Source organism: Somniosus microcephalus, chromosome 5, assembly GCF_052327205.1.
Source record: "Somniosus microcephalus isolate GS21.2 chromosome 5, FLI_Smic_1.0, whole genome shotgun sequence".
Taxonomy (NCBI): Eukaryota; Metazoa; Chordata; class Chondrichthyes; order Squaliformes; family Somniosidae; genus Somniosus; species Somniosus microcephalus.
In genome coordinates this window covers 285,399,869-285,414,424 of record NC_140991.1, presented here as the reverse complement: position 1 = coordinate 285,414,424, position 14,556 = coordinate 285,399,869, and positions in this window count along the sequence as shown.

Sequence of the window (14,556 nt, the reverse complement as noted above, 5' to 3'; positions counted from 1 at the left end):
CCGCGCCTACTACGGGGCTCTGTTCTCTCCGGATCCGTCCAGCGAGGATGCGCGCAGAGTTTTGTGGGAGGACCTGCCGAAGGTCAGTCCAGAGGGTGCCGAAAAATTGGACGCTCCGCTAAGCCTGGCGGAGCTGACCGGCGCCCTCCGCCAGCTCTCTAGGGGAAAGTCCCCGGGGCTGGACGGGCTGACCGTGGAGTTCCACAGGACGTTCTGGGACGTCTTGGGGGGCGACTACGCGCGGGTCCTGGGGGAAAGTTTAGCGACCGGGGAAATGCCCCTCTCTTGGCGCAGGGCGGTCATTGTCCTGCTGCCTAAGAAGGGCGAGCTCCGCCTCCTTAAGAACTGGCGCCCGGTCTCCCTCCTCAGCATGGACTATAAAATCTTTGCCAGGGCCATGTCTGCTCGCCTTGGCACCGTGCTGGCCCACATTATCCACCCCGACCAGTCCTACATGGTCCCGGCCCGGACCATCCACGATAACATCCATCTGGTCCGGGACCTGGTCCACCACTCCCAGAGGGCTGGCCTGTCGGTCGCCTTCCTCTCCCTGGATCAGGAGAAGGCGTTCGACAGGGTGGATCACGAGTATCTCTTCGGGACTCTGCGCGCATTCGGGTTCGGGACGCATTTCGTCGCCCGGATCCGACTTCTGTACGCCGCCGCAGAGTGTCTGATTAAAGTTAACGGGTCCTTGACGGCACCCCTTCGCTTCGGGAGGGGGGTGCGTCAGGGATGCCCCATGTCCGGTCAGTTATACGCCATTTGCGTGGAGCCATTCCTGCGCCTCTTGCGGAAGAGGTTGACGGGACTGGCTCTGCAAGGGCCGGGCATGGAGGTGGTCCTCTCGGCTTACGCCGATGACGTGCTCTTCATGGTCACGGATCCGGCTGACTTGCGGAGGATGCGGGAATGCCAGCAGATTTACTCGGACGCATCCTCCGCCAAGATCAACTGGGAGAAATGTTCCGGACTCTTGGTGGGTCAGTGGCGAGTGGACTCCCTGCCAGAGGAGTTCAGGCCTTTCGCCTGGAGCACCACGCACCTCCTCTATTTGGGAGTCTACCTTAGCCCTGCCGAGGACGCCTGGCTGGTGAACTGGCTAGAGCTGGAGGCCAAAGTCACCGCTCGCCTAGGACGCTGGACAGGACTGCTCCGAGTGTTGTCCTACAGGGGTCGAGCGCTGGTCATAAACCAGCTGGTGGCCGCCATGTTGTGGTACCGGCTGGTCACTTTGAACCCTCTCCCTGCGTTTGTCGCCAAGATGCAGAAGAAGCTCATCGATTTCTTCTGGGACAAAAGGAAGCACTGGGTCTCTGCCGCGGTTCTGTGTCTCCCGCTTAGGGAGGGCGGTCAGGCGCTGGTGTGCCTTCGCACCCAGGCTGCGACTTTCCATCTTCAGACGCTGCAGAGATACCTGTACGTCGAGAATCCTCCGAGATGGTGTGCGCTGGCGACGTTTTTCTTCCGCCAACTGCACGGCCTCAATTACGACACGCAGCTCCTGTTTGTGAAAGTGGGCGGCAGGCGTGCCGACCTGCGGAAGCTGCCTGTCTTCTACCCGGAACTACTATAGGTTTGGAACTACGTCGCTTCCAGGCGGAGCTCTCCCCCGTCAGGAGCGGCGGCTCTCCTTCGGGAGCTGCTGCTCAGGAATCCGCACCTCCACGAACGCGGGTTCGGGCGGCTGGCGGAGGGCAGGGCTGTGCCTGGCGGGGTGACCAGAGTCGGGTACCTGCTCGATGGCGGAGGAGCGGGTTGGATGGCGCCGGAGGAGCTGGCGTGGCGCCTGTCCTGGGCCAACGTCCGGCTCGCGGCCGAAGCCATCGAATCGGTGGTAGCGGCACTGGGCCCCGACTCCACTAGGTGTATTGAGGCGGCTCAAGCACGTGGGGCGATCCCGTCCGAGCTTACCCCCGTCCGGACGGAATTCCTCATCGGCACCCGGCCCCGAAACTCCCCTCGGGAGCTGGCGCCTCACAACTTGAGCCGTCTCGAGGAAATACCCTCCGTACCTTTCCATTCCGCGCGGAGGGGTTTCCTGTACAGGCTGCTCCTGCACACTCTCCACTTTGCCATCTTCGGCTACCGTCCGGACACGCCTTGGCGTGGCGTCTTGCCGACTGGCGGTGGCAGAGGTCCCCAATGGAGGGCTCTCTACGCGGGAGTCCTCCCTTGTTCCATCGGGGACTTGGCCTGGAGGGTGTTGCACGGAGCGGTCCCGTGCAATAAGGTTTTAAGTAGGTTCACGGACTCCCAGGCCGCCTGCATTTTTTGCGGCCTGGAGGAGTCCGTGTTTCACGTTTATATGGAGTGTGAGAGGTTGCAGCCCCTCTTTCACTACTTGAGGGGGCTGCTCCTCGATTTTTGGTTGCACTTCAGTCCCACGCTCTTGATCTATGGTCACCCGGTGCGGAGGGGAGCGGACAGGCTGGAGGACCTCCTTGTGGGCCTGCTCCTGGGCCTGGCTAAAAGAGCAATCAATTGGTCCAGGCAGCGGGCGGTCGAGGGGGTCGTCCAGCCGGATTGCCTGCCTCTCTTCCGCGGCTATGTTCGCGCCTGGGTGGCCCTGGAGATGGAGCACGCGGTGTCTGCCGGTGTGCTTGAGTGTTTCCGTGACCGGTGGGCGCCGCGGGGACTGGAGTGCATCATCAACCCGGAAAACCAGATTTTAATTTGATTTGTTAAGATTTAGTTGAACTTTTGTTTATTTACAGTCCAATTGGGTTTTTTGGGTTCAAACAAAAAGAGGACCCTCAATCACTAAAGACCTGTTTAATTATTTCTGCAGTCTGTGTCCTGTTATTCAGCATAACTACAATTGAAACCACAGACTCAACAGTGGCGACGAGTCTGATCTTACCTTGCGGCAGTTTTGCATCAAAGGAAGCTTCGTCCTCAGACACGGACGTCGAAAAAGGGCATCCGCCCTCAACATCCTGCATCACACGGGAGGCCATCGGAAACCCGGGTTGGTTTGCTGACCACGAAGTCAAGCATCAGTGAGCATCCCTTCTACGACAGCGGCGGGTAAGCCCAATCGAGCGGCACGGGGGGGAAGTCGGCCGAGTTGTCAGGGGAGAAGGGGAGGGGAAACGATGAAAAGGGCGGAGAACACGACCGTAGCTGGTGTCAGGGGTCGGACTGCAATCAGGCAGAGACGCGCAGCAGCCAGAAAAGCGTTTATGGCCACAGGGACCACGGGAGCGGCGGGGGAACAAGAGCAGCAACACAGGGGAAAATAAAGGACCGCTGGGAGGCGCGGACGGCAACAGCGCGGGAATCGCCATTTTGAGTCGGCGGGGGAAGAAGACAAGCGCGGGAAAAGCCGCCATTTTGAAAAAAATATATATATATAATAATAATAAGGGGAAGGAGAAACTCAGCAAGGATGCCAAAAACGGGTAACATCACTGCTTTTGATAACGATGTGGAAGATTGGGCCACTTATGTGGAACGCATTGAAGTTTACTGTACAACGAATGAGGTACCGGATGATAAGAAAGCACTAACCCTATTAAACTCAATGGGTGCGAAGACGTACGGGTTATTAAGGAACCTTGTAACACCAGACAAACCGGTAGGGAAGAGTTTAGCAGATATTGTTACTATCCTGCAGGAGCATTTAAACCCCACGCCGCTGCTAATAGCGGAACGATTTAAATTCTACAAAAGAATTCAACAAAGAAGAAAGCAACGCTGAATTCCTAACAGAACTGCGCAAGTTATCAAAGTACTGCCAGTTCGGAACAGGACTAGCAGACGCACTGAGAGATAAGTTTGTGTGTGGGCTCCTACGGGAAGGAACCCAGAAGCGACTGCTAGAGGAAAAGGACCTTACGCTGGACAAAGCTTTCAGCATTGCAGCATCCCACGAGGCAGCAGCACGAGGCGCTGCAGAGATACAGCAAAGGCCATTGGAATTCAGCACCAATGAAATGGCATTGGGCACAGTAAAGTGCTATCGTTGTGGAAGGACAACGCATGACCAGAACCAGTGCTGGTTCAAAGATAAAGAATGCAGGCAATGTGGCAAACTTGGTCACATAGCGAGAGTATGCCGGTCAGGAAAGAAGACCAGCAGCAAAAAGTCACCGCAGGAGAAGTACAAAAAAGTACACAAGGTGACAGAGAACAGTTCGGATGAACAGAAGACGGATTCAGACTCCAGCAGTAAGCAACTGGGTTGTCTGAAAATACATAATGTGGGTAACACAGCAGACCACCAAACTATCTGGGTCACGCTTCGGATAGCAGGAGTCCAAGTGAAGATGGAATTGAACAGTGGGTCGGCATTAATGGTCATGAATAAGCAAGATTACAAAAGGTTATTCTCGCACATTCCCCTGAGGGATATGGAGATTGTATTGAAAACATACACGGGGCAAATAGTATACCCCAAAGGAAAGATAAAAGTAAACGTGGTCTACAATGGTAAAGAATTTCAGAAAATGGACTTGTATGTGTTACCTGATGGAGGTCCACCACTACTGGGACGGGAATGGATCCGGAGAATAAATGTAGACTGGCATTCCATACAAGCACTGACTGTAGATGCCTGTAAGGAGGACGATGTCAAACCTAAACGACTGTCCAAAATCTTAGACGATGCTAAGGAGGTGTTCCAACAAGGACTTGGAACACTGAAAGGAATTACGGCAACCATCAAGGTTGAAGAACATGCAAACCCAAAATTTTTCAAAGCCAGACCGGTGCCTTATGTGATACGACCTGCTGTGGAAGCAGAGCTGGAAGGGCTAGAACGTTCAGGGGTACTGTCCAAGGTGGACTGGAGCGAATGGGCTACACCCATTGTTCCTGTCATGAAGCGTTCGTTGAGCAACAAGCCGGGGGAACCTGGGAAGGTTCGCATCTGTGGCGATTTCAAGATCACTGTTAATCCGGTTCTTCACACGGTGCAATATCCGCTTCCGCGGATTGAAGATATCTTCGCTTCGCTGTCTGGTGGGAAACACTTCACTAAGATAGACCTGGCGCAGGCGTACCTACAGATGGAAGTTGATGAAGCGTCACGTCAGTATCTCACGATCAACACGCATAAGGGCTTATATCGGTATAATAGACTGTTTTTTGGAGTGGCATCGGCTCCAGCGATTTGGCAAAGGGCCATGGAGCAGGTATTGCAGGGAATTCCAGGCACACAATGCTATCTGGATGACATCCTGATTACAGGAGATAACGATAACGATCACCTCGCGAATTTGGAGCAGGTGCTCATCAGATTGAAAGAATATGGGCTCAGAGTTAATCGCCAGAAATGCGAGTTCTTTCAAAAGCGAATCTCGTACTGCAGCCACGTCATTGACCGGGAGGGGCTCCATAAGTCACCTGACAAGATCGAAGCTGTTGTAAAAGCTCCTGCACCGGAGAATGTATCCCAGTTGAGGTCGTTCCTCGGGTTGGTTAACTATTACCATAAGTTTCTTCCAAATTTATCCACGGTGTTACACCCGCTAAACACTCTTTTGCAAATGGGAATACCATGGAAGTGGAGCGATGATTGTAAGCGGGCTTTTCAAAAGAGCAAAGCACTGATCACCTCTAAGGAAGTGTTCACAGAATCACAGAATCACAGAAACCCCACAGTGCAGATAGAGGCCATTTCGGCCCATCGAGCCTGCACCGACACATATCCCACCCGATCCCCGTAACCCCTACACCAACACATATCCCACCCTATCCCTGTAACCCCACGTATTTAATCCCCCTAACACTAAGGGTCAATTTATCATAGCCAATCAACCTAACCCGCACATCTTTGGACTGTGGGAGGAAACCGGAGCACCCGGAGAAAACCCACGCAAACACGGGGAGAATGTGCAAACTCCACACAGATAGTCGCCCGAGGCCGGATTCGAACCCGGGTCTCTGGTGCTGTGAGGAAACAGTGCTAACCACTATGCCACCGTGCTGCCCACTTTAACCTATTCGCTTAGCTTGTGATGCTTCTCCATATGGTATCAGGGCAGTGCTCTCACATAAGTTTCCAGATGGCTCGGAAAGGCCAGTCGCTTTCGCATCCAGATCATTGACCTCCGCTGAGCGCAACTATGCTCAGATAGATAGGGAGGCTCTCAGCCTCGTGTGGGGAGTTAAGAAATTTAACCATTACCTGCAAGGCCAAAAGTTTACGCTGCTGACAGATCACCAGCCATTGGTTTCCATTTTCAACCCTAAGAAGGGTGTTCCGGTAATGACGGTACAGAGGCTTCAGAGATGGTCCCTTTTCCTAGGGGCACATCAATATGATATTGAATTCAAAGATACAAAACAACATGGTAATGCTGATGGGCTGTCGCGCCTGCCACTACCTACAGCGGAAGAGGCACCAGCAGTTGACCCTGTAGAGATATTTCACTCGACCATCATCGAATGCTTACCAGTCACCAATGCGGGTATTGAGAGAGAGACCCGAAATGACCCGACACTGTCTCGGGTCTACGACTTGACAGTGAAGGGATGGCCAGCACATGGCGAACCACTGTTACCAGCATTCTCAGCCAGACAAGAACAGCTGTCCGTATGTCAAGGAACATTGATGTATGGAACAAGGGTGATTTTTCCTCCAAAATTAAGAGAGAGAGTTCTGAAAGAATTGCACGAAGGTCATCTGGGGGGAGTCGAGATGAAAAGCCTTGCTAGGGCTTATGTGTGGTGGCCAGGTATCGACAAACAAATAGAGGATCTGACTAAAAGCTGCTCAGGGTGCCAAAAAGTTCAAAATGCACCTCCAATTGCACCGCTGCATCCGTGGGAATGGCCTTCAGCCCCATGGCAACGTGTGCATATTGACTTTGCAGGTCCATTCATGGATTCCATGTTTTTGATAGCAGTAGACGCACATTCTAAATGGCCAGAAGTGATTAAGATGTCGACCACTACCTCTGAGAAGACGATTGCAGTTCTAAGAACCATATTTGCAAGGAATGGGTTGCCGGAGCAAATATGTTCAGACAACGGACCACAGTTCGTGTCAGAAGAATTCCAGAAATTCATGAAAAAGAATGGGGTGAAACACTATACATCTGCCCCATATCATCCGGCTACAAATGGGTTGGCCGAGAGATTTGTTCAATCGTTCAAAAAGGCGATAAAGGCCATGAGTGAAGACCATATTCCACTACAACACAAGGTGGACAATTTCCTGATGACGTATCGAAACGCCACGCATTCAGTGACAAATCAAAGCCCTGCTATAATGTTCTATAACAGAAGGTTGCGGTCCCGGTTGGATTTGTTAAAACCCAATGTGCGAAGGGAAGTCGAAAACAAGCAATTCCAGCATGTAAATAACAAGGCCACTCGTAGTTTCGAAATAGGACAACCAGCGTTGGCCAGGGACTATAGGGATGATAAATGGCAACCTGGAACAATTCATGCACAACAAGGACCCTTGATGTACACGGTAGACGTTGGAGAGAACGTAATACGACGTCATGCTGACCAACTTGTGGAATCGAGAACAAGGGTCGACCCCATGTCTACGGCAGAGACACCAGTTGAAGAACTTATTGAGCCTGTAGCAGCTACCTCAGACTCGAACGTACCTGATGATGTTCAATCCATAGGAGGTCAAGTGGATGAGTCACCCCAGCAACGAGAACCAGAGACCCCTGAAAGGTGTTATCCGGGCCGGATCAGGAGGCCTCCTCAGAGACTGAATCTTTGAACAGTTGTGTGTAAATTGTATATATGTTATCCATGTAATGTTTAATTTGGGGTGTACACTGTTAAGCTAAAAGGGGAGGAATTGTAGTGTATGTAACCTGTACCACCTTAAGAGGATACCTTAAGGTGATGGACTACTTTTTGATGGCTCCTGTACATTGTAGTACTGGTGGTGACCACACCGGTATATAAACCCTGCAGAGCAAAGTGTATCCCAGTTCAGCCCTGACCCTCAATCACTAAAGACCTGTTTAATTATTTCTGTAGTCTGTGTCCTGTTATTCAGCATAACTACAATTGAAACCACAGACTCAACACACCCCACCGCAATCCAGGAGTTTTTGTTAACCGCAAGGGCTTCCACTCCCTTAACGTTCAGCTGGTGTGTGACCACAAGAAGGTGATTTTGCATGTTTGTGCCAGGTACCCTGGCAGCTGCCATGACTCCTTCATACTGCGCCAGTCTACTGTGCCTCCGCTATTCAGTCCGCCAAACAAACTTCAAGGATGGCTACTTGGAGACAAGGGATATCCCCTGCACTCTTGGCTAATGACGCCGTTGAGGAGACCAGCCAGCGAAGCTGAGGAGCACTACAACTCCAGCCACATTACCACCAGATGCATTATCGAGCAAACCATCGGATTGCTGAAGATGCGCTTCAGATGCCTCGATAGATCAGGTGGAGCCCTACAGTACTCAGCAGCCAGGGTCTCCAAAATCGTCGTGGTATGCTGTGTGCTTCACAACATGGCACAGCGTCGTGGCTTGCCAATTCCACAGGACCAAGAGGCTCCTCACAGAGCCGCCTCGGATGAGGATGATGCTGAGGATGATGCTGAGGAGGAGGAGGAGGAGGAGGAAGAGGAGGACGGAAACGAGCATCCTGCAGAGGCCCGCCAACCAGCGGCACCAGTGCGCGAGAACATTGCTGGGCGGAATGCAAGGAACACACTCATCCTGGGCAGATTTGCGTAACCTGGTACATCAAACACTGCAGCCTCACTGCTTCTTAACTGGCCATGGACAGTGGCCCATGCCTGCACATTCCTACCTATTTGACTAGCTTGCTGGCATCTGCAAGTTATCCTAAGGCCTCTATGTGATATCCCCATTTGCCAAATGACAGATGCCATAACTGCAGCAGTTGCCACCAGATTTTTTATGTACAGGAAAATGATGGCATTAAAACTATTTACAAGACTTTTCACCCAAGTGACTACCCTTGTAATTAGTGGTGCTTTATTTTTCTCTTATGCATGCTCCTACGTAGTGGTACCCCTGTGGCTTCAGCAGATGTGGAGGCCCTTGCTCACTTTCCTGCTGCGCCTGTCTCGACACCTTTGGCGGGCGTCCTCTGGGGGTGGCGAGCCTCTGACGGCTCGCCAGCAGTCTGCTGCTCCTGCGGCTGTGCAGGGGTTGAGACTCCTATCTCACTGGGGTGTGGACTCCGGCGGGGCTCTGTCCGAGGGCTCTGAAGTGGCATGGAAGTGTGAGCGCGTGGAGAGGAGCCCCCACTTCCTTGAGGTGTGCCAACAACCTCCCTCTCATGGGTCAGCTCCCCCTCAGCACCTGCAAGTGGCTGGAGAACACCTTGCTGCACATCAGGGGGGCCATGGGGACCCGTCTCAGCACTGGAAGTCCTGCTCAGAGGGACTTCCATGGAGGTCTGGTTTTGGTGCTCAATAGATGCCCATCGCTCCTCAAGAGATGCCATTCTATTCAGAGCACTCACCATGTTTTCGATACCCTGGCGACTAAGCTCCTCCATGGCCGCAGCCCTCCTCTCCTCGGCTGCAGCCCTCCTCTCCTTGGCCACAGCCCTCCTCTCCTCGGCTGCAGCCCTCCTCTCCTCGGCAGTAGCCAGCCTTACCATGGAGGTTGCCAACCTTTCCGTGGTGATGCGTTCATGCACCAATGACTCCAATAAGGCTCTGCTCATGCTCGCCATACACTCCTCCATTCGCTCCACACTCGCAGCGACCCTGGAGACAAAAGCTGCCAGAGACTCCTGCATCTGTGCATGGAGATCCATCACCTCCTCTCTTGCGGATGGACCCAGAGGCATAGGGTCGACATGCAGCTGAGCTGAGCTGGCAGAGGCCTGCGCCCTCCGACGAGGACTCTCCACTGCTGTCCCTGTCTCCACACTCTGCTGATGCTCACTTGTGAGCTGTGATACACCAGGTGACAACACTACTCTATGTCCTGAAGGTCCCACTGAGGTGTGAGTGTCTGCGCTGGTGCTGAGTGCGCTTACTTCTGCTGACGCTGCGCCCTCAGAGGCTGGAGCTTCCTCTGAGGAGTCTGGCTGCAAAGCCTCTTCCTCCTCGGCAGTGGCGACGGGGGCTCCGGATGGTCCTGTGGGGGAGTAAAGGAAAGAGTTAGAGATGTGATGCCAAGGCTACTTGCACATTGGATTTGTCAGATGCTCATAAGTCCAAATGATGTGGCTTCAGAATCATATCAGCAACTCATGCTATGTCAATGAGAGAGATGGGGAACTATTCTGTCACCAGCTTGCGGGCTTGCTCCTGTCTCTCCTGCCCCAGCATCCACAGGCACGTCAGCCCCAGCAATCTCGATCGCAGCTTCCTCCCAGGGGCTCAGGTGGATGATTGAGGGTGGGCCTTCTCCAGTCCTCGCACGCTCTCGTCTATTATGAGCTCTCTTTTCCTGCAATGAGGGAGACAAGTGGAGTTTGAGTGAGAGTGCAGGAGTGAGTGTAGAGATTGCATAGCATAGATACTTAGAAGGAGACAAAGATGTTGTGAGGCTGCAAGACCAAGGGCCCTCCCTGTGTGTTGTCAGTTGTGTTCCAAGCATCAGAGTGAGAGGCAGTGTGAGGGCTGCATGGCTGAATAGTTATGTGAATGTGAGCATAGAGAGATAGGGAATGGGTAAGGGTGCATGGCTGTGACTGTGAAGTGGGATATGGAGGAAGAGATTGCTGAAGCTGACTGCTGTTGGGGAAAGGCAAGGTTGAGGGTGATGGAAACTTCGTACTTACTTTCCCTGTGCGGTGAAGGTCATGGAAGCGCTTCCTGCACTGCATCCAGGTCCGACGGGTGACTCCCAGAGAGTTGACCTCTGCAGCCACCTCCATCCAGGTAGCCCTGGTCTCTTTGGGAGGTCTCTTCCTCCCTGAGCTAAGGTAGAGGACCTCCCTGTAGGCCATTACCCCATCCACCAATGTCTGCAGTGACGTCTCGTCGAATTTGGCGGCAGCTCGGCCTCTGCCGCTGGCAGCAGCTGGTGCAGGCTCCTCTGCCATTCTGCAAGACTGGTTGAGAAGCCTACAGAGGTTGAGAAGCTTGCTGGACACTTTAAAAGCACCACGAATGATGACATCATACTGTGGGGCTTTCTGACTGGAAATGGACAATTAGCAAGGGTGCCCACACATTGGAACTTAATTGGCCACTTGAGGGGAAATTGCGTGCAGCTGGCTGACCCAATTTTTTTCGGGTCGAAACCCGACATTCGGGGAACCCGAAAATTTCCCGCACGATCGGGAAAATCGGGGCCTAGGGGTTTGTTCCATAATATACTGGTCAGTGAGCACTGGAGATTCCTCATGATTGGCCTGAGTACTGGTCTGGTCATCATTGCCATGGAGAAATGACAAATGGGTGTGTTGTTGAGAAATACATTCCACTATAAAAGATTTACAAGGATGATGCCACAACTGAGAGGTTATACCTAACAGGCTGGGGCCCTTTTCTCTAGAAAGGAGAAGGCTGAGGAGTGACCTACTAGAGGTCTTTAAGATTATGAAAGGGTTTGATAGGGTAGATGTAGAGAAGATGTTGCCACTTGTGGAGGAGACCAGAACTAGGGGTCATAAATATAATATAGCCACTAATAAATCCAATAGGAAATTCAGGAAAAACATCTTTATCCAGAGAGTAGTTGGAATTTGGAACTCGCCACTGTTGGACATCCCTCGAAATGTGTTGTTGTGAACCATAGACGGAAGGAGAATGAATGCTAACAGCTAGCACATGGAATAGCTGAGGTGAATAGCATAGATGCATTTAAGGGGAAGCTAGATAAGTACATGAGGGAGAAAGGAATAGAAGGATATGCTGACAGGGTTAGGTGAATAGGGTGGGAGGAGGCTCGTGTGGAGCATAATCACCGGCATGGACCAGTTTGGCTGAATGGCCTGTTTCTGCGCTGTACATTCTTTGTAATTCTATACTATATAGTGGAAGTGATATACCTATCAATTCAGTTCATGAAAAGCGACGAGTTAAGTTAGTAACTATAGGTTTTTATTGGCTAAATAACAGAGCCCACCCTCGTGGGTGATCGGATCCAACAAGGAGGAATACCAGCCAGTCGACCACCTTTATACCTGGGCAAGCAGGCGGAGCCATGGGCGGAGTCAGCTGTGGTCAGCCCAGGTATAACAGCGTGGCAAGAGGTGACCTTGTGTAGTGATACAACAGTGTAAACAGTGATAACCATAGTGTAACGATATAAACAGTGATAACCATAGTGTAACGATAGTGAACGATAAAAGTGGTTTACCACATTCACCCCTTGTTTAAATTTGAGTCCGGCGGGGTGAAGTGTACTACCAGTTCGGGTATGTCAGTCTGTCCGGAGGCCTCGTAAGCCTTTCTGATCGGCGCAGCAGCGGCGGCGGTGGTGCAGTATCCGATGTTAATGCTGGTGTCTGCGTGGTCGGCGAGGGCTCGTGGGGTTCCGGCATGCCGTCTACCTGGGCTGGATTTGGGGGGGTGGTGGGGGGTAACGGTGGTGTCTCAGGGGTGCCCGAGGGTGCGAGGTCTCGTAAGGAGACTGTGTCCTCCCGCCCGTCTGGGTATGCCACATAGGCGTACTGGGGGTTGGCATGCAGGAGGTCCACCCTCTCGACCAGGGGGTCCATTTTATGGGCCCTCACGTGCTTTCGCAGCAAGACGGGCCCCGGAGAAGTCAGCCATGTTGGTAGCGAGGTTCCCGTAGTCGACTTCCTGGGGAAAACAAACATTCGTTCATGGGGGGTGGCGTTAATGGCCGTGCAAAGCAGTGACCGGATGGAATGCAGCGCTGCCGGGAGGACTTCCTGCCAGCGAGAGGTTGGGAGGCCCTTAGACTTTAAGGCTAAGAGAACGGCCTTCCAGACAGTCGCGTTCTCTCTTTCCACCTGGCCGTTCCCTCGGGGGTTGTAGCTGGTGGTCCTGCTTGTAGCAATACCTCTCGCTAGTAGGAACTGGCGAAGTTCCTCGCTCATGAAGGATGAGCCCCGGTCACTATGTATATAGTTCGGGAACACGAACAAGGCGAAGACTGCTGGAATCAAAGGACCTCGACCTGAAAACAGCTGCTAGCCTCACTCGCTCCTTGGAAGTGGCCCATCGGGACCTTGAGGCGTACTCCAGGTACTGTGCTGCGCGACCCTGGGACTCGGGCCCGACCCCGGCCGCAATACCCCTCACACCGCCGCCTCTGGGACCTACCACAGCGTCGGTGTCCCGGAACCGATCGGGACCGCCACCCCCGGTACCGGCTGCGACATCGGAGCCCCGCGATCGGGCCGCCGGCTGCTTCTTCTGTGGCCAGGCGAAACACCCGAGGGCGCGCTGCCCTGCAAGAAATGCGACCTGCTCCGACTGCCACAAGAAAGGCCACTTCGCGAAGGCCTGCAGGGGGAAAGCCACAGATGCCTCATGCGAGTCGTGGGGGCGGCCATCTTTGATCAAGGCCACCGACGCCGGCAGTGCCTCATGTGAGTTGAGGAGCGAGCGAGGCTAGCAGCTGTTTTCAGGTCGAGGTCCTTTGATTCCAGCAGTCTTTGCCGTGAGTAGTCTGACCGAAGGCCTTTCACGAAGGCATCTCGGATGTTTCCATCTGTATGTTCTGCAGCTGTTACGGCTTTAAAGTCACAGTCCCTGCCGAGTATTTGCAGCGCCCGTAAGAAATCATCAACCAACTCTCCTGGCTGTTGCGAGCGGGATCTTAGGAGATGCCTGGCGTACATTGAGTTTACAGGGCTCCGATACTGTTCTTTTAGCAGGTTGAGGGCATCCTCGTATGTGGCAATGTCCCGGATGAGTGCAAATACTTTAGGGCTCACCTGAGCGGTCAGAACTCTTAGCTTGGATGCCGGAGGCACGCCGGATTCTCCCAGGTAGGCTTCGAAGCAGCTCAGCCAGTGTTCGAAGTCGAGGGCTGAATTCGCAGCCTGTGGGTTTAGATCCAGGTACGGCGGCCGGAGGGCTCGTAGCCAGGCCGGCTGCTGTGGCTGTTGTAGATGGCCGTTTGGCTGAGGCTGTACGTCTGACTGGTCGTTTGGCTGCTCCGTTGTAGACATTTCAAAATTTAGCCAATAAAATTGATATACCTATCAATTCAGTTCATGAAAAGCGACGAGTTAAGTTAGTAACTATAGGTTTTTATTGGCTAAATAACAGAGCCCACCCTCGTGGGTGATCAGATCCAACAAGGAGGAATACCAGCCAGTCGACCACCTTTATACCTGGGCAAGCAGGCGGAGCCATGGGTGGAGTCAGCTGTGGTCAGCCCAGGTATAACAGCGTGGCAAGAGGTGACCTTGTGTAGTGATACAACAGTGTAAACAGTGATAACCATAGTGTAACGATATAAACAGTGATAACCATAGTGTAACGATAGTGAACGATAAAAGTGGTTTACCACAGGAAGTAAGTTCATTGAATGGCAGATGCATAGTCAAATTTTTAAGTACGTTTCTAACAGGCTCGCATTCGCTCTCCAATCTTTCCCACTTGCAAGATGTTTGATCAATCTTCAGACATTTTCACACAAGTTTGCAACAAAAATAAAAATCTAAAGATATCACACCGTGGACGAGAAATGTGAGGAAATGCCTGCAGAGATGC